Genomic DNA, 25,646 nt, shown 5'->3' on the forward strand with positions numbered 1-25,646 from the left:
CTTACAGACAGAGAGTAGACTTTGATGAATCTGCGTGTGCAGCAGTCAGTGCGTGTGGGAGAGAAAAAAGCTTGAGTATCGATCTTTTTACAGGAGGATCGTTCAATATCAATACCAGCGTTGGTATTGATATTATCGATATTAGGATCGATCCGCCCACCTCTAATTAAAACCCCTCGCATGTGGGACCGGAGTCATTTCCGTGATTATAAAGCCCGAGTTTTTTTTTTTCACACCGTGCTCAGACTCTGACCCACAGCCTGCACCAGCCTGACGCACATGCCAAGCTGCTGCACGCTGTTTACATTTTGATAATGGATCAAATACATTTGGCAGAAAAAAATTTCAGAGGAAATTTTGACCTGGTCATTAAATGAGGCGTAGGTCCCGATTCAGGATTCTCCATAGATGTTCAGTGCCTCCTGACAGTAACTAATCTGTTACATACATCTTGCTCCCATCGGAAAAAATGTCCCGCCTGATTACATCGCCTGATCGCTATTGAATTTCCATTAAAAACCCAGAGCAGTCTGAACGTGCAGAGGTACAAATTAAAGTTCAGATCTGACTCTCGCCAATTTGAGGAAAGTGGGACCGGAGTCATTTCTGTGATTAAAAGTCTGACCGCACGAAGTCAGAAAAAGAGGAAAATATACAGCTTACCTTTGATTTGGAGGTGATGATTGTAGAAAGAAAAGCTTGTTGAGGGTCAAATTAGTCCAGAATAAAACACAATCCAGAGACGGAGAACTTTAAAACTGTCACGCACCTCATTGCATGACATGGCATTACAGCTGTGCAGCTGTAAAATCAGGCTTTAAATTAATTGAATAAATCATCATAAATCGTAAATTTATGCAAATTTGATAGCTTAATGATTTTTATATTTATTTTCATAATACCTGTACCTGGATGCATTGCTGTATGTGGTTAAATGATTATAAAAAATGTTAACAAAGACATTAAAGGTTCATTCAGTAGTCCAGCGCAGTTGGAACCAAAATGGCTCCATGAGTTGACGCCACTCTCTCTAATTAATGCACTCTCGCTGATATGTTCACTGCGCGTTGGTCATTTCAAAGCATCACGAAGTTCCGCCGAGTCTCTGCTTAAAACTGAATTTAGAATGATTTAAGAGGATTTACCTTGTCATCTGACGGTTAATAATCCCATTAATCCATGACGCATGCGCAACAACGGAGTGGAACGATTTTTTTTTGGGGGGGGGGCAATCGGTCTGCGACACTGGATATGACGGTCAGATTCAGGCATGAAAAAAACTACAATGAATTGTCCCTGTTCACAGACTGAGCGGAACACGTATTAGCATGTCGCTTGTACTCCTCTGAAGTCCAAAGTGTAGCACTGGTACCACAGTCTCTTATACAAAGAGACTGGTAGCGTGTTTTTGAAAACATGGCTGTGATTGGTCCATCTGATACATCGGCCGCTATTGGCTATCATGCCACGCTCTATGACTGGCTGTGGCGTAACTGCCGGAAATGTGAAAAACAAACCAAAAGACTTGAAAAGTGAGACAAACTAGTTGCAAAATGTCGCAAATGTCGGGGGTGGGAGTTTATCTCACCCCTGTCAAACCAAAATGGAAACCAGGTATTTGCTTTGTGTGTCTGGAATTCGCACAGCAACCGAAAACATTTGGAGGTTTGAAACGTTGTAAACAAAGTCTGCAGCCAATCAGAGAGCGGCATGTCTCAGCCAATCAGAAAAATGTCAGAATCCTGACTAAAAGTCACGTGACCAAATAACCCGATACCGACTCCTTTGCACTGGCTGGAGGATAGAGGTGGGCGATACCAGGAATTTTGGTATAGAGCTGATACCAAGTAAATACAGGCCCAGTATTACCAATATCGATATAGACGCCGATACCTTTTCATATTTCATAGATCCAAAGGATCCAAAAGACCTAGGATAGAATTTCGCCAAACAGTGTACGTGACAACAAAATACTTTATCACAATCAACATTTTTTGTTTAAAAAAATATCACTCAACACAACTTAAAACAAAATCTCCTGAGGTAGAGGGCTGACAAACCACAATACAAGGGTGCGCTGCTCCGTGTTGTGTGACACAGCGCAGCGCTGCTCTTACAGACAGAGAGTAGACTTTGAGAGAGGAAAAAAAGCTTGAGTATCAATCTTTTTACACGAGGATCATTCAATATCAATACCAGCTTTGGTATCGATATTATCGATATTAGGATCGATCCGCCCACCTCTACTGGAGGAGTGGAACCAACTTATTCAAAGTGTGACAACCATACCCGGTCTTCCCTAACCTAGTGAAATTGTGTATGCTGTGGTTAACTAAGAAAACCAGCAGGAACTATGGTACCAAATGAGTTGGAGTGGTACTTTGGGGGTGGGTAGTGAGAGGTCAGTCCTGACATTAGTTCCCAGCAGTGGGATTGATCAGACTGCGTGTGAATGGCTGCTTTCTAACAACCAATGGCTGAGCACCGGATGCGAGATATCCGCTGTAACAATAAACCCTCTGTTCCCCTTCAGCTTGACGCCATTTACAGCCCAAATCCCGACCTCCTCTCTGGGTAGACAGGGGGGAGGAACTCCCCACCAGAAAAAAAAGCACTTTGCAGCCCTTCAGACCCCGTGGAGAAAATAATTCAAACAACTTCTGTGCCGGAGTTTTGTCCCTTCGCTTTCATTCTCCCCACCTGCTAAAAAAAAAAGAAAAAAAAAAAGTGGCGTTAAATTGAGTTTACCGCCTCGCGCGAAACACGGGGTTTAATTTGCGCCGCTTTGAACTTAAATGCGCCACGGCTGCAAACTTTTCTCAATGGATTTTACTGCTTTGTTTCTGTAGGGAATTAACCGCCTCGAACTGGATTTATTTCACCTAAAAGGGGGCTGAAGAGTCGAGTGCACGGTAAGTCTGTCCACCTTTTTCTTTTTTTAAAGTCAAAACTCATTCTGCATTGATGTCGTTGTTTTGAAACTCCAGGGAATAGTCGATTCATAGCAGTGTTAGCGTCTTAGCTAGAGTTGTGCAGTTTAAACCAATCGTATACAAAACTTTTTTTAACTTATGCAAAGTGTCTTTCACACTAACAAAAACTGTGGCTAGGTATGGTTTATTATTCATTCAGTACTTGCTCTTATCGCGGCTCGTGACTGTTTTATTAGGAAGTAGTCGTATCCAACTTGGCACATTTTGTCTTTAGTCCCACCCCCCTGCGCGAGACACGCTCCACTTGTACTTAACTTTTTGACCCCTTTTCTCTCCTGCACTTAAGTGTTTACTGCAGAGCAACAATGAGCATAAAGTGATACATTTTTTTATATATTTTTTTTTATTTTAGTTTCACATCAAGCCAATGCATGTGAAACACCACTGCCAGCATTATGAAGTTTAGTGACCAAATCAGAAGAACAAAGTGATTTATGATGTGGGACGCCAGAAAATGTTTAAATGCTTTTTGTTTATCCTCTGAATGTTACATTCAGTAGTATTAACGTTATTTGTCGACTTTATATGTACAGTCAGGTCCATAAGTAGTCGGATGTGACATTTTTTTTTATTATTTTTATTAGATTATTTTTATTATTTATTTATATAATAATATTGCTTCTGCACACCACCACACTGGTGTTCAAATGAAACAAGATGTGCATGTAGTGTTGACTTTTAGATTTAATTCAGGGGTTTAATAATAATTATAATAATAATTTCACACCTAACAGTTTGAATTTTTTTTTTTCTTAATGTAGATAATACAAAGCCAATTATTTTAGCAAAATTAAGGGATGATGTATGAACTTTTCCAAGTCATGAACTAAATTTATGTGAAATTACAGTGTGGTAAATCTGCTATTTATCAAAAACTGTTAAACATGCAAGAAAGATATAAGTGAGGGAAGCCACCAAGACACCCATGACAGCTCTGAAGGACCTCAAGGCATTTATACACTGAACAAGAATATAAATGCAACACTTTTGTTTTTGCTCCCATTTTTCATGAGCTGAACTCAAAGATCTGAAACATTTTTTAATATACATGAAAGACCTATTTCTCTCAAATATTGTTCACAAATCTGTCTAAATCTGTGTTAGTGAGCACTTCTCCTTTGCCGAGATAATCCATCCCACCGTATGGCATATCAAGATGCTGATTAGACAGCATGATTATTGCGCAAGTGTGCCTTAGGCTGGCCACAATAAAAGGCCACTCTAGAATAGAATAGAGCCTTTATCACCGTTGTGCATATATTAGGGCTGCCACAAACGATTATTTTGACAATCGACTAGTCACTGATTATTTTTGCGTTTAGTTGATTAATCGGTTCATACGTAAATTGCGGCTTATCGCACCAGTATGCAGCTGCTCTTATATAACCATCATTAGCGTCAAGCTTGACATTTTTATGGTATGTGTTAACTAAAAGACACATAAAAAGATAAAGACAATTACGATGATCGTTCAACTTTAACTTGGTAACAGTCATCCATTGAAGAGGAACATATTTTTTTACGACTGTAACGTCGCATTATAAAACATTAGCATTATCACATTTCCTATCCAAACATGACATTGCTCTTATAACGTTACAGCAAACACATATGTGTGCTAAAGTTGGCCTGACACTTGCACGACTTTGATTCGCGGACTTGCACGCACATCGTCGTGACGATCCCACCCACTGTTTTCCCAGCTGGACGCTGGATGCTTTGTTCCACTGGATGCCACATGTTTGTGCGCTGGATGCTGCATATATAAAATAATTATTTCATAGCGGATTAATCATTTTCTGTTGGAGTTTGCTGTTGAAAACACCTCTAATCGCTTCCGGAAGCACAGCAGACTGCTCCAGTTGCAGTTTTTCTGTCTCTCTCGTGCGCATGCTTAATGTGGTGGAGAATGCATGTGGAAGAGTCTAACAAGGTAATTATTTGTAATGCTTATATTGTAATAGCTTGGTAAAACAGTTGCATGTTCATTCCTTCTTGTGTGCAGTTGTAAAAGTATGTTTGATAGATTTAACATCTCGTTATAATCAACCAGACGAGCTCCGCTCTGATGCGGGGCACTGACGCAATCACTTGCACTCACACACTGTGTTTTTGACTTGTTTGTGCAATGTTCACTTGAAGTTCACGTCATTTATGCGTGATGGAGATTTTGAACATTTCAAATTTTTCTTTGCGCACGTGCATGAAGCTGCCCACAGTTTACAATGAGTTTGAGACAAGTTTACTCTCGTGCGTGCAAGTGCACGGATCAAAGTCGTGCAAGTGTCAGGGGGCCTTAAGGCTAATGACATCATCATCATTAATGTTGATGTTTACAGCTAAGTAAAGGTGCACTGACACTTGATGCTTGCATGCACGTCATTTTGACGGACCCACTCGCTGTGTTCCCAGCTGGATGCTGTGATTTGTTCTACCGACTGCCGAACGCTGGATGCTGCGTATATAAAATAATTATTTTGTAGCGGATTAATCATTTTCTCTGCAAGTTGGCTGCTGAAAACAGCTCTAATTGCTTCCTGCATCACAGAGGACTGCTCCAGTCGGAGCCGATTGCGCGCTGAACAAGCTGCAGAAAACATTTGGACCTGACTGCAGTTCGTCATTGTAACTGACTTGAATAGGTAAATGCTCACGTTCGATGGCTGCTGATCAACTCTGTGCGAAGGAAATGTGTTGCCCTACGTGAGGCAAATGGTGGTCACACCAGATACTGACTGGTTTTCTGACTCCCCCCTCCTCCCAATAAAGCAAAACTGCACATTTCAGAGTGGCCTTTTATTGTGGCCAGACCAATTTTACAAGGAGTTTGAAAACGATGCTCAAATGACCTGCAATTCATGGAGAAAATGGTACATACCGTATCGTTGGTTTGGAGGCTGATAATTGTATAAAGAACTGGAGCTTGTTGAGGGACAAATTAATCCAGAAAAAGCCACTCTTCCTGTGGCAAACTGCATAAAGACAGAGAACTTTAAAGTGTAACATGCATGTAGATGTCATTGCATAGCCACAGAGTTAAAAAGCTGGAGAAACATAAATCAGGCTTTAAGATTTTAAGGTACCACTCTGCAGCAGACTTAGAAATGTCCGGCACTTATTTAAGGTAGGCTTTGAATTTTTTTTTCAGACCAAGTTTTGACCCGGTCATTAAATGAGGCAAGTCCCATTTAAGGATTCCATGTAGATTGTTTGGGGCCTCCTGACTGTAAATAATTGTCCATTTTATGGCCCAGTCACACGGCGATTCCTGAATGAAAGTAAAAAAGTAAAAAAAAAGTCACAATTCGTTGAGCAGTAAATTGATCAATCCGTGTGAACGCACATTGACGCCCCATGTGCAGTTATTCCACAAGCTGCCACTGATCCACAACGTGAATTCTGCCTTCCAGAACAGCTCTTTATATAATCATTTGAATTATTTATCTGTTGCCACATGTACACAAAGGCTGGATTGTCACACTGCCTACACTCATATTGTTATATTTAATAAAAAATAATAAGTGCGTGCAGGAGCTGCTGCTGCCGCTGCTTTTTTGTTGTTTCAAATTCAGCAGTTGTTGGTGGCAAAATAATTAATTGTATCCACACAAAAGATTAATTCTGGCCTATATAAGGTGCCTGAGCCCAAGCTGACCCCTCCCCCATCACCCAGATTAAAAAAAAAAAATCCAAGCAAACAGGCTGAGTTTGCCCTGTAATTTCCGATGGTACACGAAGGTAGTGGCAGCAGCGCTCACAACCCAGCTTCAAACATGACATCGCTGTTATTACTGCAAAATGCATAACACGTGTGCTAAGGCCCATAAAATCATCATTGTTACTGTTAACCTTTACAGCTCTCAATATAAGTAAGTAGCTCACTATAGACGGTAATGTTAGCGGCTAACTAGCCAATTAGCTTACAGAGACGACTGTCCCTCGATTGAATCAGCCCGACGCCCTTCCTTCGCGATGCTCCTGCATCGCTGTTCTATGGTTGTGGAAGGCAGCTTCTGCCTTGCAGATGTTACATTGCCCGTATTTCTCATTAATTTGATTAAAATATTTGCAAACATTAGAGCTCTGTTGCTGGCTAGCCATGGCATTGTTTTGGCATAACTTTTCTGGTGACATCAGGGCTGACCCAGATTACTACTGCACATGTGTCAAGGACAGAAAGGCAGCAGAAGGTACAGCGGCAGCTTCGCGAGAAAAACAAAGCTTAAAAAACAATCTGACATTGATTATTAAATTAGTTGCCGATGATTTTAATAGTCGACATAATCGTGACTAGTTGACTAATTGTGGCAGCCCTAGTTAGGTCCAAAAGTAATTGAACAATTTTTGAATTTTTTTCTCTTTTTCTTTTTTTTTTTTTTTTTTTTTTTTTTTTTACCCCTGTGCACCACAACAGTGGAGCTGAAATGAAACAATCCCAATGTGCTTTTGGTGTCAGACCTTTCAGCTTTAATTCAAAGATTTAACAAAAACATTGTATTCACCATTTAAGTAATAAAGCCATCCATATACATAGTCCCTCCATATTCAGAGGCCATAAGTAATTGATATAATAAATATAAATATGATGTAACATACATATCATCACTTTTACAATCTGATTTCTTTAGAAAAGTCAGAGGATAGAAACATTATCTGGGACTGTGATGAGCTCTCAGGGCACAAGAACTATCAATATTAAAACGTGACGATGTTTCTAGTCGAAGCATAAAGCTAACTCCCACCCCCAAGCTGCCCCAAGAGCTTTATTTTGAAAACCTCTCCATTTTTCATAAGGAAGCCGCTGAGCTATATGTGTCACCACTCACTGAAAGCCTGAAGTAGGGCTACAGCTATAGAATGTTTTTGAAATAGAGTATTCTCACAATTATTTAATCGAGTAATTGGATAAAAAGTACTTTTGCATTTTTAAACAACATCAATAGTCCAGGGCTCTCCCTAAGCAATGGCACAATGCCGCTGCGCCATCACGCAGATTGTCAAATTTAGTGTATCCCTTTCTATTTTCCTGGGTAATTCTTTATTTTTTCACGTCTTTACAAGTTTTGGATCTTTCCAGGTCCGCAAACGGACCGCAAGCGCAGATGGTCTCTCCTCAGTCAGTCAGGCTACACGTGAACGTGAGCACAGCCTGTGAAAAACTGGTCTCTGGAGTGCAGCTTTTCCACAAAAGCCACAATGACGAATCCGCTATGCACTCTGTTGATGAAAACTTGTGTTAAATCAAAATAAAGGTGGTTTTTGAATAAACTTGATTGACCTAAAGTGCACGTAGAGCGGAGAGCAGCCAGCGGACCAAACTGTGTTTTTTTTTCTTTTTTTTTTTTTAATACACAAACGCACTGCTTTGCTTTAAATGCACAGTAAGACTATTTAAAATGATCAGTGTGCACCTTCTTTCTCTTAAAAAGGCTTTATTTACTCTGCGAGTTGCGTCGGAAAGTTGTAGCTTCTTGTGCTAAGTTGATTTGCTCTTACACGGCTTATGCGCATGCTCTAGTTTTCTTCTGTTTCTGTTTTTTCCTGGGGATGTTATAGCACCACAAACAGGCCTGGCATATGTGGGTGATTCTTTAACTACGGGCACTATTGGCCTTGTAAATGTAATTTCCACCACACCATTGCCTTACAATATAAAGCACCTTGGGGCAACTGTTTGTTATGATTTGGTGCTATATACATGTGCTCTGATGTCACTGTGTATCTCCATAGAAACTACCCAAACAATCTTTCATACAAACTGTTTAAAAGGACATTACAGTGTTGTGGTGGAAATTACGGCAATAGTGTGGGACAACTACATTTTTTTTTTTTTTTTAAATCACAACAGTTGTATGACATTGAATACCCCAATTATGTTTTGATTATTTTACTGATATTTTATTGAGATATTTTAAAACATTACAAAAAACGTTTCTTTACCATTCATTTTTATCATTGAAGATCAAAAGTCTGGGTGTGGGACAAGCACAAAACGGCAATATTTGCATATAATGATGCTGAAAAAAGGTGAAAAAGTCATCATAGACTACTAGAACAAATTTCTTAACACACTTTCATTGTAAACATAACTATAAAAGTGTGAAATTTCCCCTTTTTTCTGTTTTTCATACAATATGATCAAAGGACATAATAAGTGCCCGTAGTCTAAGAATCACCCATGTACTACAACGTTAAACGGAGCTTCGAGGCACAGAATTTGCCTCAAATAATTTTTGTAATCGAATTATTTGAGTTACTCGACGAATCGTTTCAGCGCTAGTCTGAAGTAGAGCAGACTCGGGCATAGAACAGTCTGGCGTGCATTTTCATTCCACACAAACGGCACCGTGCGTGTGTTGAGAAAGAGAAAAGGGAAGAGAGAAGGAGTCAGTGAGCGCGCTGCTTCTTAACTGCTAGAGTCAGTCTCAAGTTGGAATTCAAGAAACTGCAAGATATCTCAGATGGCCAGAGGTTGAAGCTTGGACATAACGTGTCATCTAAATAAATACATAAGGACCATTTGACTAAAATTATGAAAAATCAGTAGTCATAAAATCCCTTGAAGCCTGTAAGTTGAATCTGTGACCAAAGTAAAACATACAAATACGAAACAGCTGACATTTAATTCAACTTATTTATATAGCACAAAATTACAACATAAGTCCTTTCATTCAAAGGTAGGAGGACATTTGGTTTTAATCAGATTTCACAAGCCAGTCCAGGGCTGTACGCTTAGCTTTTTCACTAGGAGCACAGGTGCTCCTAAATGAAAAAATTTAGCAGCACAGATAAAAATTTAGGAGCACTGTGAAATTTCTTGATACAATTTTATTATTAACGCAAAGACACATACTGTACAGAGAGTACCTTTTCCACACACACATGCACATTTTATATGATTCTATTGTATTTATTTCATTGTTTTTTACTTCCTTTTCTATCGTTATTTACATCATTGCTTTTGTCCATTTCATTACTTTTTGCTGTGTATTTCTTGTATTATTTTAAACCCTCACACACACATAACATCCGGGTCCCACTTTTTATACTCGGGTTGCCTGCTACGCTTAGCTACATTCAACCAACGGTCCACAGCACACACTCTCACAGACACACTCTTGTTGATTTGTACAGATGTGGGAATGGTTTTCTCTATGGGATGTACAGTGGTCCCTCGTTTATCGCGGGAGTTACATTCTAAAAATAGCCCGCGATAGGTGAAATCCGCGAAGTGGCCAGCGTTATTTTTTACAATTATTATAGATGTTTTAAAGCTGTAAAACCCCTCACTATACACTTTATACACTTTTCTCAATCAGGCATGAACATTTTCTCACTTTTCTCTCGTGTGTAAACACTCTCAAAGTTCAAACCTGAGTAGAAAAATCACAGCCCCCCCCACTCCTCAATTCAAGGGGGTACCTATGCTTGTTCCCCATGTTGAAAATATACCCCCTATCTAGGGAAAACCTTCAGACAATCACCCCCCCCATCACGGGCTTTTTTGCATGATATTTTTTTATAATTTTATTTTTTACTGGGGTCTGACGAAAAAATACCCCCTTTTTCGAAAATCTCGGGAGATGGTTTGAAAATAGGGCTGCCACAAATGACTATTTTGATAGTCGACTAGTCAACGATTATTTTTGCGATTAGTCGACTAGTCAGATCATACATAATTTCCTAAATTAAGGTCTGCAGCATTTTCAGAGAAACGTTGGGATAAAAACATGAACATTTCCAAATCAGTGACTATTTCTTAGACTTCATTTACATCAATCATTCAGAAATACAAACAGTGTGGTACTTTATAGTAAATCTGTGTCAGGTAGGCAGTTCTCAAAAACTAAATGTCCATGCTGGAAGGAGACAAGTGAGGGAAGCCACCAAGACAACTCTGCAACATTTTTATTTTTAGCTTCATTTTACTTATAGTCCCAACTTTTTCAGATTTGTGGTTGTTTCTGTTGCATTTCTGAAATTACAGAACTGCTATAAAGAAAAGTGTGAACATTTTATTGTGTTTTAAAACTTTGTGGCGCAAATGCAAACACCAAACTCTTATAAAGAGGAAAAAATACACAGACATGTGCAGGAAAACTGATATAAACTGAACAGAACAATGCAGGCTGATTAGACTCCCCATATTTTTTGTATAAATAAATCAGAATAAAATAAGAGGTAACTCACTTTGAAATGAATAAAACATATAGCTGCAGCTTAAATAACTTTGGAAAATAACAAAAATCAGCAGCTTGTATTTTTATTCTGACTCCAGTTCATTTTAGTGTGATGAAGTCATTTATTTCTCCTCATCGCTTAAGATTGAACAAATAAAAACCTTTGGAAAATAGCAGCTGTTAAAGTTCAGAGTTCTCACCTGCTTTTTGTGATCTGTGCCTCTGAACATCACTGCAGCTTCTCCATAGCAGGGTTTTATTTTTATCCAGTGTTTGCGTAATTTTTCCTCAGTTCATTTATATATTCTCATTTTTTAAGGATGTTTTTAAGGATATTTGACCGTTTATTTCATCTCATGATCTCATAAAGTCAGTATACGATGCGCACATGGTGTGAACAGGTCGGTGCCGTCAGAAAACACCGGTAGAGAAAGAGCAGAGAAAAGTAAAGAAAAGTAGTTGTTGTTGTTTTTGTTTTTTTTTAAAAAACATGTTCACTCGGGTTAAAATCTTCTCTCTTCTCCACGCTCGCTGTGTCACGTGCACTGATGGTTCTCGGCAGAATGTAACGTCTCGTGCCTCCGTTTACAGTCTGCAGCGAGTTGACTCATTTTAGACGGCTTTGAACAAGACGGCCACCGTTTTAATCAGCCATCTTATCCAAGTTTGAATGTTCAAATGACGACAGGACGGCTCGCTGCCTAAAACTATGAATTGAGAGAAAACAAAGACTTAAATAAAATAAACGACTCGTCGACTACTAAATTAGTTGTCGACGGTTTCATTAGTCGACGTTGTCGTGACTAGACGACTAGTTGTGGCAGCCCTGTTTGAAAAGCAACCCCCTTTCCTCGACTTTCTCGGGAAAAATCTTCCCGAGACGAACGGTTTAAATGTACCCCCTTTCCTGAGTAAATTGGAACGCGCATGTGGCCCCTTATGTGTCTGGAGTGGGGGGGGGGGGGGGGAAGAGAAAAATAAGACCAACCTGTTTTCAGGCCCAAACATTTGTTTGAGAAATAAAAGTAGAACGTTTTCCTATAAATAATTATGATGGCTTTTAGAACTAACAAATTTAATTTTAACGATCAATGTACGAGGTTGGACACATAAGAAATTATTATTATTATGTGTATTAAATTATTATGTGTCACTGACCAGTATTTCACAGTTCCTCTGATCGCGCGTCATCGTCCTGGCGCCGCTGCACTGTCACGTCTTTTTCCACTGGCTCACACCTCGCTGCAGGTGTGTTTTTCTGAGTGTAGAACACAGTTATGGGTAGTTGTTGGTGCTCTTTTTTCTTCTGGGCGAGAAGATTCTTATAAACAGACATGCAGAACACAATGTGCATGCTCTCCCTTTGTAGTGTCGCGACCGGCTGCTTGATGAGGCCGCAGAACACAATGCACTGTAAAAAAAAAAAAAAAAAAAGGCATGCAAAATTGGACTAAAAAAAATCCACAAAACAGCGAGGCTGCGAAAGGTGAACTGCGTTATAGCGAGGGACCACTGTATTTATTTTAGGAGCAAAATGCAAATGAAAGGGTTGAAATACATTCTCGCACACGTGCGCCTGTTTTATTATTTTTCCTTGCACAATCAAATTTTAGGCGCAATATGCGAGCAAAACGCTCGCACTGTACAGCCCTGCAGTCGTTTTAATCAGATCTCACGAGCCAGTCGTATCTAAAAGATGTTCCAAAATTAGAACGCTAATCAACAGTGATTTGAAGGACATGAACTTAAAGTTAATAAGTCTTAAACAAAGAAGCTTTCTGGATTTGGCAGATGATCTAGTTGAAACAGGGAGTGATTTTGTCTGAATGAAGGTCAGATGTCTCAGTTTAGGTTGAGGTTTACATTGGTCCATATATGGGCCGAGGGTGCTAACATTGGAATTTGTCTTGATGCATCATACATGCAGCCGGTGTGGCATCACCTATTTTTATCCTGTCTGAGATGCTGATGGGCTCTAAATTTGCATAACATGAACTAGATATTTTATGGATATAGGCCCACTGACACGAGCATGACTTTGATTCACGCACTTGCACGACCTGTGTCGTGCAGGAGAGTAAACTTGTCTATAGCAGGTGCAGACTGAACGTGAGAGGGATGCCGGCTCGTGCAATTGCGCAAAGAGAATTTTGAAATGTTCAAAAAATCCTTCACGTATGAATGTCGTGCTATGTGGCGCAATCTACTCGCCAACACAACATGCAGCTCGTCAAGTGGCGTAAAGAAGTGAACAGAGTGAGTGGTTGCATCAGTGGATTGCATCAGAGTGCAGTTTGTCTGAATAATTAGAAGATGTTAAATCTATCATAAACATACTTTAACAGCTGCACACAAGAAGGAAAGAAAATGCAACTGTTTTCCCGAGCCATGACAATTTAAACGTGACACATAATTACCTTTTTAGATGGCTCCAAATGCTTTTGTCCGGCTTGTTGAGCGGGCGTGTGCAAACGGCGCCGCTGGAGCGGTCCTCTGTGATTCAGGAAGCGATTAGACCCGTTTTCAACAGACAACTTGCAGAGAAAATAATTAATCCACTATGCAATAATTATTTTATATACGCAGCATCCAGTGTAGACCGTGTGGCAGGCGGTGGAATGAAGCAGGCGTCCAGCTGGGATCACAGCGGGTGGGATCGTCACAACGACCTGTGTGCAAGTGCGTGAATCAAAGTCATGCTTGTGTCAGTGGGCCTTGAGTCGATATATGCAGGCCATAGTCTTAATGTGAAAAATTTCCTTCACTGTCACATAGATTAAACTATCACCATAATGGTTGTAGTTCTCGCTAGTGCTATAACAGAGTAACGGCCCGTGACACTACTGCCTGAAAAAATTACATTGCAGTTGGACTGTTACTCGGGCTGCCACAAATGATGATTGTGATACTGATGCTTTTTGCAATTGGTGATTGACTAATCGGATCATATGTAAATTGTGGCTTATTGCACCAGCATGCAGTTGATACTTGTTTTTAAATGTTGCTATTGTTTATTATATCACTCAATATAATAGGGGAGCGCAGTCTTTTTTTGAACTCCTGCGTGATATCACGAGATTTGACCACTTTTGGGGACAGCCTCCTAGGGCTGGGTATCAATCAAAAATTTTCGATATTGGTACCAATACCGATACCTTCACTTTGATACCAGTTCCTGAACGATACTTTTTTCTATACCAATTTTATAAGATCAGTTCTAACAAAAAGAAAATGACATTACACATCGTACAAATCTTGAGTTTTATTTTTCAGCTTTGGTAATTTTTCACTCCAAGCAGTTTTCTTACTGAAAAAATAAACAACAAATAATTTCCAGTGCAAAAGAACACTTGAAAACACTGCAGTTTTTGTCAAAGCATTTCCTTTCAGACATTTTGGCATCAGTGTCACGCCATACCTCTGAGCTGAGGTCAGCCGGAGTCCTGCTCCACGTCAGCGCAGGACGTATCATTTTGTGAGGGGGGGGAAAAAAACGTTTTGATCGATTGCAGTTTATTGTTTGTATTACAACATTTGGAAAGAGAAGTTATTAATCTATCTTTATCTATCTAACTTGGTACTCTCAGATGAAGCAGAGTCTGGTAGGTGGAGATTTTGAATCAGGCTGCTCGTGCTCTGTAACATCCACAGGTGGGCTTGAATGATGAGAGGGGGGCGGCTGTGCTGGACTGCTCTTCTTGCACGTGATTAACCTCTGTGTACCGAAACTTGGCACGGAAAGACGAGGCATGTTTTGATTCTCGGTACTATTGAAGCATTTCGGTCTGTGCCACAAAAGTACAGACGTTTGGTACGCAGCCCTACAGCCTCCTGTTGCGCAATACTAAAACAGCATAACTTCACAAAGTTAAAAGGTGTACTGTTATGTTTTCGGCTGCAGTCATGAAAAGTAGACTTTTTTTTTTTTTGGTTCCCAGTGGAAAAGGGAAGACAAGGTAAATGGGAGAGGTCGTATCTTTAAGTGTTAGCCTACACAGCTAACCAGAGGTGCTGTGTTCTCTCGCCTGCACAACCACTTTGACATGTTTGAGCTCCGGGACATAAACAACCCACAACACATGTCCACTTTACACCACATTGTCACTTTTTCTTTGCATTTTCACTTTGCTGTGTAATTTGCCCAAAAACTCAGAGAGGGCTGTCCCCAGATGGAGGATTATTGCATCACATTAGTCATATTTTAACCCCTTTGTGCCCACCCTCAAACAAGACTGTGCTGCCCAATTAATGATTTATTTTACTATGTGTTATTGTTGGCAATATTTTAATACATTCTTGCCAATAAAACAAATTGTGAGAGAAAGAGTGAGAGAGAGCCTGACCTTCTCAAAAGTTGCCATATTTCTTTTCCATCATTGTGGTGAAGTCAGATCGGTCTCATGTCAGTCACCAACATGTTGAAGATTGCTTCAGTCAGGATATTTGCTTGCCAAGGTGTGCATGTTGGGGTCAGTCCATCACAAATCACCCAAAAAAAAAAAAAAAAATTTTAAACCTCACCCCTAATTTCATTCTTTAACTTTTTCGCAAAAAAGGATGCGACCGCCAAATTTCAAATTACTGTCACTCAGCAACCACTGGTCCGATTTAAAAAACAAAAAACCAAAAAAAAAAAAACAAGACATTTCTAATGTAATGGGGAGAACCTAAGGAATCTAAACCTGGCATTGTTTTCTGCATTTGGGTACTTTTTAGTTGGATGACCTTTTGACCTATATTTTGACCCTGAAATTGACACTGAGGGACACGCCCAACCTCTTGGGCCCCATTATGAAAAATGTAGCCCTATATGTCAACTACAACATATAAAAAAATTTGGAGGGGTTTTCTTTTTCATACTTGAGCAAACTGGAATAGAATATAGGGCTACCTCAAGATATCTGGTAAATTCTGTGTATACAGAGTGCAGAAGATATGCATACAGAGCCAATATGCATGTCATTCAGCTGTGGTACCTTGCAGTTTTAACAGTTCTAAACAAGCCCATATTCTAATCAATGTTTACAATACAGTTTAGTTTTCTGATTACTTTTTGCCATTTCCCTGCTAACTAAGTTTTTTGGGTAGTCTGTGTTATGATAGCAATTTCCAGGAAGAAGTCAGTGTTTCTCATCTGAAGCATAGAGTATACTCAAGGCTCTGGTCACATGCTGTGAGCAGCTTGCACAAAGAAACTGACAACCATTTCAAGTTTTTAGTTTCCTTAAAACAAGGGAAGAACAGAGTCCTAATTCTGATTTCCTTAATGATTTCTACGTGTGAGAAATGTAAGTACTCCAGAGTTTCATAAACTTATTTACCATTTCAAGTTTTTAATTTCTTCTTGGAATTAATATTACTTCCATGGTTTCTTTAAGCCTTAAATGGTCAATGACATATACGTTTTTTTGAAAATTAATTGCTATTTTCTAATGAATCAAGGCTATAATAACATACTTCCATGATTTTTATCAAAATATGATCTTTATTTTCAATTTTACACCCTGTATCCCCAGAGATACATTGTCCATTTAAGGTATGAATTTTAAATTTTCCAACTTTTATAATATTTCATTTTTAACTTTGAAAACTTATTACAGACAATTAATCAGCTACTCTTTCAAATCTTGCACAGAACTTTTTTAAAAATGTTGGAAAATCTTGAACAATTGACGATTCACATTCGCATGTATTGAGCACCAGAAACAAGTCTTTAAACAACAAGCTAACATGTATACATACACAAACAAACTAGCGTATGTTCAGAAAAGATCTTACTCCTGTTCTAACTGTTGTGTGTAGTTGTGAAGATGAACTCAAGCCTCGATTAAACCTGGCTCAGACCATTAAAGGAACATTACAGTTCTATCGTTTTGTCCCTGTTTCGTTGTCAAAGATGTCTATAAACTCAGTGAACAGATGAACCCTCCAGATTTGGTGGCAGTTCAAGGACTCTTGTGTAATGAACATGAAGGCAGTGCTGAAATGCCTCTTGTTGTTTGACCTCAAAACTTTGCATGCTGCAGCTATGATAATGTACCATGGATCGGTTTGGTGGAGGAGGTCTCAGAGGAGGTTGGTGACTATAGGATTAAGTTTATGCACCCTCATGGACCAGCTAAAACCTTCTACTGGCCATCCAGAGATGATTGTTGTTGGATTCCTGAATCTGATGTACATTGTGTGATAAGCACTCCATTCTTGAAATCATCTTCAACCAGAAACTACAGTATTTCTCATAATGACCGAGCCAGAATTTCTGACCACTGTTTAAATTGGCCTGTTGACAAGGAGTAAAAATCATACACCTAGTGTTCATAAGACTGAGACATTTGTGAAATTTTCATTTACTTTTGGTTTGTGATTGACAACAGGGCTCGAAATAGTACGTGCATGTGCTAGTTTGTGCATGTATTATTCGAGCGGTGCACGTAATTTTATACTGCACTAGCACTGGTGCAAGTAACTTTATCCAAGTTTTAGCAACTATAAGCACCAGTAGAATGAACCAATAAAGGAATAAATGAGGAAAAAAACAATTTCCAGTGTGTTGTCTTCGTCTGCCCTGCGTTTTATGACTCTCACACACGGAGCGAGTTGCTGTGACTATTTGTTCGTGCGCGCACGTGAAAAAAAAAAACTGTCTGCCACTGCTGCTGCTCTTCCCTCAAACTCTGTCATAACCACACCGGACCTGCTTCGAGTCCTGTGGCATTATGACGACGCAGAGAGAAATCAAGTGCACAGTTTGGCAGCAGACAGACTGTGCACTAGGGCTGCAGCTATCGAATATTTTGGAATTTAATATTCTATCGATTATTTTATCAATTAATCGAGTAATCGGATAAAAAGTACTTTGTATTTTTAAACAATATCAGTAGTGGCGGGGCTCTCCCTAAGCAGTGGCACAATGTTTCTGTGCCATCATGCAGATTTTTAAGTTTAGGATGCTCTCTCTCTCTGTTCTGCCGGGTTATTAATTTTTTCATATTAAGAGTTTTAGAGCTTTGTCAAACCATAAGCCCAGGCAGTCTGTGAAATCTTCAGTGTGCATTCTTTTTTTCCTTCTTATTGCATATATCATTTGCACTTTTTATTACTGTGATTTATTCAGTGTTTAGTGTATATTTCTACATGCCATACAGAGTGTAGCTCAAACCAAAGTCAAATTCTTTGTTTTCTGTGGATACTTGGCGAATAACAGAGCCTTTGAAAAACGGCTGTGGATTTCCACAAAAGCTGCCTGTTTTAAAATCTCTTACCAAATCTGAATAAAAGCTTTTTTTAATCATTAAACATGACTCATTTAAAGTGCGCATCCTTTCACTTCATCTGCGGAGGTGGAGAACGGCTAGTGGAGCAAAACGTGTGTTGTTTTGTTTTTTTTTAATTATATACAAACACACTGCTTCACTTAAAATGCGCAATAAGTCCATTTCAGATGATCTGCGCAGACCCTTTCTCTTAAAAGGCTTTATTTTACTCAGCGTGTGGCTTTGCAAACTTGTAGCATCGCCTGCTACATTGATTAGCGCTATGGTCTTCTTCTGTGTTTTTTTTTTGTGGGAGCGTTACAGCACCACATAGAGGCCTGGCGTATGTAGTACAGCTTTAAATGAAGCCTCGAGGCAAAGAATTTGCTTCAAACATTTTTTGTAATCGAATTATTCGAATTACTCGATGAATCGTTTCAGCCCTACTGTGTACTCTGACTTCTCTTCTAGTTTATATTTGTTCTTGTGCTGAGCTGCAGGTCTACACTCTGAGTTCTGTTATAGTTTACCTTTCCTCCTTTGACTGGCAGATGCGCGTGCGCGTGAACGAACCGTCAGTGAGTAAATGTGGAGATGTCTGGAGTTATAGTTGATGTGGACATGTCCTGTGTCTGGCAATCGGTCTGTCAGCAGGACTTATATCTTTTTTTAACACTGAGAGAGTTTGAGGGAAGAACAAGGAACAAACTGCCTGCAGCCAGACAGTTTTTTTTTTTTCATTCTTTTAATTATTCACATGTGCGCGCATGAATGAACCATCAGTGAGTGGACTGGAGATGTCCGGACTCTTTACTGCATGCGGACATGTCCTGTCTCTGGCAATCAGTCTGTGAGCAGGACGTTTATGGCTTTTATTTAAACACTTTTGTGAGAGAAGAGCGAGGAGCAGCAGCTGCAGTCAGCATTTTTTTTTTTCTGTGCTCTTTTTTGAGCGTGTAGTTTTACTGCTTTGTGTACACGGTATAAAAACAATCCTGCGTGATTTATACTTCAGGGACAATGGAACACAGCAGGAATCATAAATTGGCGTCGGGTAACGTTGTCTTGTGAGGGTGTGGCTTCCAGTAACGTCGCTTTGCTCTGACTTGCGCTGAAACCACTTAATTTCTGTGTCGAACACAGGATGCAAACAAAAATTAAACATGTTTAATTTTTGGCGTCCGATTTGCTTCGTCCTTTGCGTCCCTCGTGCTGTTGTGGCATCGAGATGCTTGTCTCGGCACTGAGTTGCTTCCACGCGGCGTTGTCATGACGACACATGATGCAACTGGAAGCAGCCCTGGTGTGAAAGGGGCTTTACGGGCCCAGAGAGGAAGAGTCTGACACATCAGAGGAGGAGTTTTAAAGTTGATATAAGATTGACTTTTGGTTGTGCAAGTAACTTTTTTTTGGTGCAAGTAATTTTTTTTGTTACTAGCAACAGTGCAAGTATGTTAAATGTATTTCGACCCCTGGACAATATTTTGTGGAATACATCAACTTGAGCCACTATGTGTATAAATGTACTGAAGTATACAGATTGGACACTGAATGGATCTCTGAAGGAATGGGTATGTAAACTTCCACAAGGTATTGCATGAAAATAAAAAGGAAAACCCCTCCAATTTTTTTATATGCTATAGTTGACATATACAGCCCCGTTATGAAAAATGTAGCCCAAGAGGTTGGGCGTGTCCGTCAGTTTCAATTTCAGGGTCAAAATATAGGTCAAAAGGCCATTCAACTCAAAAGTACCCAAATGCACAAAACAATGCAAGTTTTAGATTCCTTAGGTTCTCCCCATTACAGAAATGTCTTGTTTTTTAAAATCGGACCAGTGGTTGCTGAGTTACAGTAATTTGAAATTTGGCGGCCACATTCTTTTTCTAGAAAACTGCCGTTTTTCACAGGCTTTGTTCATTGTCATGCGCAGCATGTCCATTGATTGAGAATTTCACCGACCATTGGCACTTACGGTCCTGGAAAGCTCAGAAAATCATAACAACGTGAAAAATGTTATGTACTGTTTATAGGCCCCCTGGCCCATACTCTGATTTCTTAGATGAATTTGGTGCGTTCATCTCTAGTTTGTCATCTAGTGTAGATAACATTTTGATGTTATCTACAGAAAGGGATACACTAAATTTGACAATCTCCGTGATGACGCAGTGACACTGTGCCATTACTTGAACATTCATATAAATAAGCCCTCTGATCCCCTTAGCAAATCATTTATGCAAATTGTGGATGCATTGGGATTCCAGCAATACATTCAGGACCCGACACATATTAGTGGAAATACCCTGGATCTGGTTCTTCAACGTGGGTTTGCTGTCACAAATATCAACATCTTGCCTCTCGCATCTATAGTCTCTGACCATTCACTTTTCAGCTTTACATTTACTCTGCCATGTAGGGCTGAAATGATTAGTCGAGTAATTCGAATAATTACAAAAAATGTTTGAGGCAGATTCTGTGCCTCGAAGCTTTAACGTTGTAGTACATATGCCAGGCCTGTGTATGGTGCTGTAATGTTCTCAGAAAAACAAACTTAAGAAGTAGAGCAAGCGCTAATCAAATTAGCACAAAAGCTACAGCTTTCCACGCGACAAACGGAGTGAAATAAAGCCTTTTAGGAAAAGACAGCCCACGCTGATCATCTGAAATAGCTTACTGTGCATTTAAAGCAAAGCAGTGTGTTTGTTTTTTTTTTTTTGTTTTTTTTTTTTAAACAGTTTCGTCTGCTGGCCGCTCTACACGCGGCAGCCGGCTGCTGCCTCTCTCTGCCCAGTGTGAGCGGCTCAGCACTCACCACAGTCTCTGGAATAAGTCCACTCTTTCTTCTGTGTTTTGCTTAGACTCGCAGTGAGTTTTAATTTTCACTTTTTGGGCAACACACAATGCGTCACAAACACGAGACCTCAAAATAATAATAAAAAAAAAACAGTGACTGCGAGGCTGCATGTTCAGCCTCCAGCTGAAAATTAAATGCATTGGGTGAATCGCAGAGAGAGTGTTAAAAAGAAATTCATGCAGGGACCCAGTCCACCACCTTAATAAATACATAAATAAATAAAAATGGTTAAATTTTAGAAGTTGGGGAAAACAAAAAACAGAAAGCCACAACCCATCACCATTTCAGCAAAATGTCAAGACTTTGGCTGAGCTCCTGACACCAGGAAAGATCCAAAACTTGTAAAGATGGGGAAAAAATACATAATTACCCAGGAAAACAGAAAGGGATACACTAAATTTGACAATCTCCGTGATGACGCAGTGACACTTTGCCATTACTGGACTGTTAATGTTTTAAAACGCAAAGTACTTTTATCCGATTACTCGATTAATCGATAGAATACTCGATTACTAAAATAATCGATAGCTGCAGCCCTATTGCCATGTTTAGTGGAACAGCAACCTTGTCTACTACTGCAGCCCTACTGCCATGTTTAGTGGAACAGCAACCTTGTCTACTACTGCGGTTGTGGTATTAACCCTCAACTATGACTGAACTTGAGGCTAGACTACCTGATATTTAGCTTCGAGTCTGGAGAATGCTAAATTGGTAGACAGCCTAGTGCATAGTTTAAATTTAGCGCTTAAAACCACACTTGATAAGATTGCGCCTCCTCTTTTAAGGCCACGCCCTCCCAAGGCACAGTCACCTTGGTTCAGTGATTACTTGCATGACCTCAGGCAGAAGGCTAGAGGTTTGGAACGGAAATGGCGTAGTTCCAAATTAGAGGTGTTCCGCCTTGTGTGGCAGGATGCTATTTTAGAGCATGCACTACTGGCCACAAAGCGGACCTATTACTCTGATTTGATCAGTAAAAACAAACATAACTCAAGTTTTTGTTTGACACGGTAGCATTTCTTATTCACAGGCAGCCACCTATTAGTCATTCTCCCTTTTCAGCGCAGGATTTCTTGTATTATTTTGAGAAGAACACAAACTCTATTAGACAAAACCAAATTCTAAGAAAACTATAGGCGCTTTTCTACTACAAGCTCCAGCACTACTCGGCTCTACTCTACTCAGCTCTACTCGGTTTGGTTCCAAGCGCATCCTTTTCTACTGCAAATAGTACCTCTTCAATGTGGGCGGGGTCAGCAGCGCAAACTGCAGTGACGTTGTTTTATACGCGACACAAACAAACAATGGTGGACTCCGTGTGTTTACTGCTCTGTAAGTTTTAAGAGAAAGTTGCGGCGGCGAGACAAAACACGCTTGAGAAGTACAGAAGACTTTGGGAATTCATACAACAATATGAAGATGAAGACCAGACGATACAAGCTGCTAAAGAGACGAAGAGGCAAAGCATGACGGTAAGCTAATCGTTAGCTTCCTAAGTAGCTCGTAAATAAGTAACTGCAGGCTGTCGCTATTAACTATTAAAATTGTGGCTGTCAAAATAAAGTGTTAATTTAGATTAATTACAATACCTATCACGCCTTCAGTCACACTTTGCTCCATTTTGTTTTATTTTGTTGGTCTGTAAATTCTGAGAGCAATAAACGTGTTAATGTCAATACTTTTTTTTTCTTTTTTTTTTAACCAAAGTAACTTGCTTTGATAACTTATTGTTAAATCTCAGATGTGGGAGTTTGCGCGTTTACTGACGTTCACGCACAAAATGTTGATTCGGTTTTAATGACCGTTAATTAACGTCGTCATTGAACTCGAACAGGCTTAAAACACATTAAAAACGTTTGTTTTTCATCCAGATTTTAATGTTCAATGGACAAATTTAAAATATGAAATCTAGTAAGATTATTATTAAAGGAGTCATATTGTGCAGAAAGAATCAGCCTCCAAACTCCCACAATTCTGTTTTTATAGACATTCTTTATAATATAGCCTTTATTGTCATTGTACACATACAATGAAATTTGTCTGCATTTAACCCATCCAAATTACACTTGACAGTTCTCCCAATTTAAGATCAATTTACAGCTTGTTTAATACCTCCTTGATATGCAACAAAAATAACCCTGATCCTTTTTTACCTGATTATTAAATGTCCCAAGCACACAGATGTTTTTGTTTAATATACCTGCAATTAAATGATTCATTTAGATTAACTAATCACAAACCCTGTAGTAAATTAATTAAAATATGTATGCTGTGTGTGTGTTTCAGATGGTTTTCTCAGAGTCACCGCTGCGCAGGTTCATGCCACGGAATGGGACACCTTTGTCATCATCATCATGTTATGTTTCACTATGAATTTTGAATAAATTTGTACTTTTTGCTAAAAATCTCTACTTTTGTGTAACATCAGTTTGATTTGTAAAAGTTACCAAGGCTTAGTGATTTAAAGGCTAACAGTTTGAAAAGCTGTTTAAGCATAATCCAGTTAGTAAAATAAGTTTTACATTTAATGGGGTCATAAATGTAAATGTAACAGACAGTAAAACTGGCTCAAAATTCCTTAATGTAATGGTGCTATCACTGAAGTGACTAAACCTTTTTGTTTATGTTAAATACCATTTGGTAAAAGTTTAGACATGCTTATTCAAGCATCTGTGTAAAGATTCAGCAGGTGTAGTGTGCAGTGTCTTCTGGAGCGGCAAAACCCAAATGAAAAATTCTTAGAAATGAACATCATTGCACCAAACATCAGTGACAATGTTTTTTACTGTTGACTCAGCATGAAATGACAAATTATGATACAGTCACATGAGTCAAATTGTTTACTGCAACAAAAAAGAGCTAATACAAAAAAAAAAGCACACAAACTATACAAAAGTTTCATTGTGTCTGTAGTCTGGGGTGGGGCACAGGTCACATGCCCCGGTCACGCATCGCGTGCACAAGGTCACCCAGCACGCCAAGATATGCCTGATTAAATGCAGCTTCCACCACCGTTGCTTCCTCAAGGATCAGTCGGATGTGTCGATCACATTGGGCCCAGTTCAGCTTCAGCCTCAACGTCACTCAAGACAGATTTGCTTGCTGGAACAGGCTCCTTTTTCTCTTGCCTGGACAATAATGAAGGTAGAAATGGGAAAGCAAATTTAAGAAAACAACAACAAAAGACCTTCAGTCTCTGTATGATCATTCCCCAGAGTTTCAGTTATCTTGGTCACTTTGCATAAAAATTACGTTCTTTCAAAATGATCCTCCAACAAATCAGACCATTTGGAGCATCATTTTGAAAGAATATGGGTCTGTTAGAAAAGTATCGTACCTTTTTATTTTTTCAAAAACTACATGGATTTGATTCATATGTTTTTACGTCAGCCAAGCTTTAACCTTCGTGCGCATGCGTGAGTTTTTCCATGCCTGTCGGTTGCGTCATTCGCCTGAGGTCAGGCTTTGAGTGAGCACTGGTCCACCCCTCTCGTCGTTGTTTCATTGCGAGGAAATGGCGGAATGATTTTTTCAGAAACTGTTAGAGACAGGCAGCTGGAAACCATTCGAAAAACTTATCTGGCTTTCGGTGAAAATTTTACGGGCTTCACAGAGAATAAGGAGTGTTACTACAGCTTAAAGGACGGCCCACAATGGCGCGCACCGAGCCGCCATCGAGAGGCAGAAACCACCACATCATTTCTAGGGCTGTCACGATTAGGAATTTCTGGAGACGATTAATTGTCAGACAAATAATTGCGATTGACAAATATATTGTCTATTTTTTTTTTCTTTTTTTCCCCCCTTCTTTATATTCTACTATTGTAGTATAATTACACAACTCTGGAAGAACGTTTGGCTTCTGTGAGTGGAGAAACTGGGAATGGTGCAACATTTTTATTTTTATCTTAATTTTACATACAGTCCTAACTTTTTCTGATTTGTGGTTTCTGTTGCATTTCTGAAATTGTTTCTCCTCATCAGTCACGTTTTGTGCTTAAACACTACATTAAGCTCAAGATTGAACAAATAAATACCTTTGGAAAGTAACAGTTGTTAAAGTTCAGAGTTCTCACCTGCTTTTTGTGATCTGTGCATCTGAACATCACCACAGCTTCTTCATGTCAGGTTTTTTTTTTTTTTTTTTTTGGGTGGCTCAGTTCATTCATATATTCTCATTTTTAAATATGTTTTTAAAGATATTTGTTTATTTCATCTCATGATCTCATCAATTCAGCATACGATGCGCACATGGTGTGAACAGGACGGTAACGGCAGAATCACACCTTTAGAGAAAGTTCAGAGAGAAGTAAGCGTCACGTTTTGTTTTTTAACATGTCCACTCGGTTTAAAATCCTCTCTCTGC

The 25,646-nt window shown here is 39.4% G+C and overlaps 1 protein-coding gene across 2 annotated transcripts in view; it reads left to right on the forward strand.

Annotated features, from left to right (window-relative positions):
* The first annotated feature begins 2,452 nt into the window (after positions 1 to 2,452).
* Positions 2,453 to 25,646, forward strand: part of spry2 (sprouty RTK signaling antagonist 2) — a 40,240-nt gene continuing 17,046 nt past the window's right edge. The window contains exon 1 of one of the 2 annotated variants that reach the window (XM_034175591.1): positions 2,453 to 2,912. The gene's annotated coding sequence lies outside the window, so the exon portion shown is untranslated. Of the gene's footprint in view, positions 2,913 to 16,352; positions 16,462 to 25,646 lie in introns of those variants that run through there. The other variant, XM_034175597.1, reaches the window with a different exon arrangement.

Source organism: Thalassophryne amazonica, chromosome 1, assembly GCF_902500255.1.
Source record: "Thalassophryne amazonica chromosome 1, fThaAma1.1, whole genome shotgun sequence".
NCBI classification, from domain to species: domain Eukaryota; kingdom Metazoa; phylum Chordata; class Actinopteri; order Batrachoidiformes; family Batrachoididae; genus Thalassophryne; species Thalassophryne amazonica.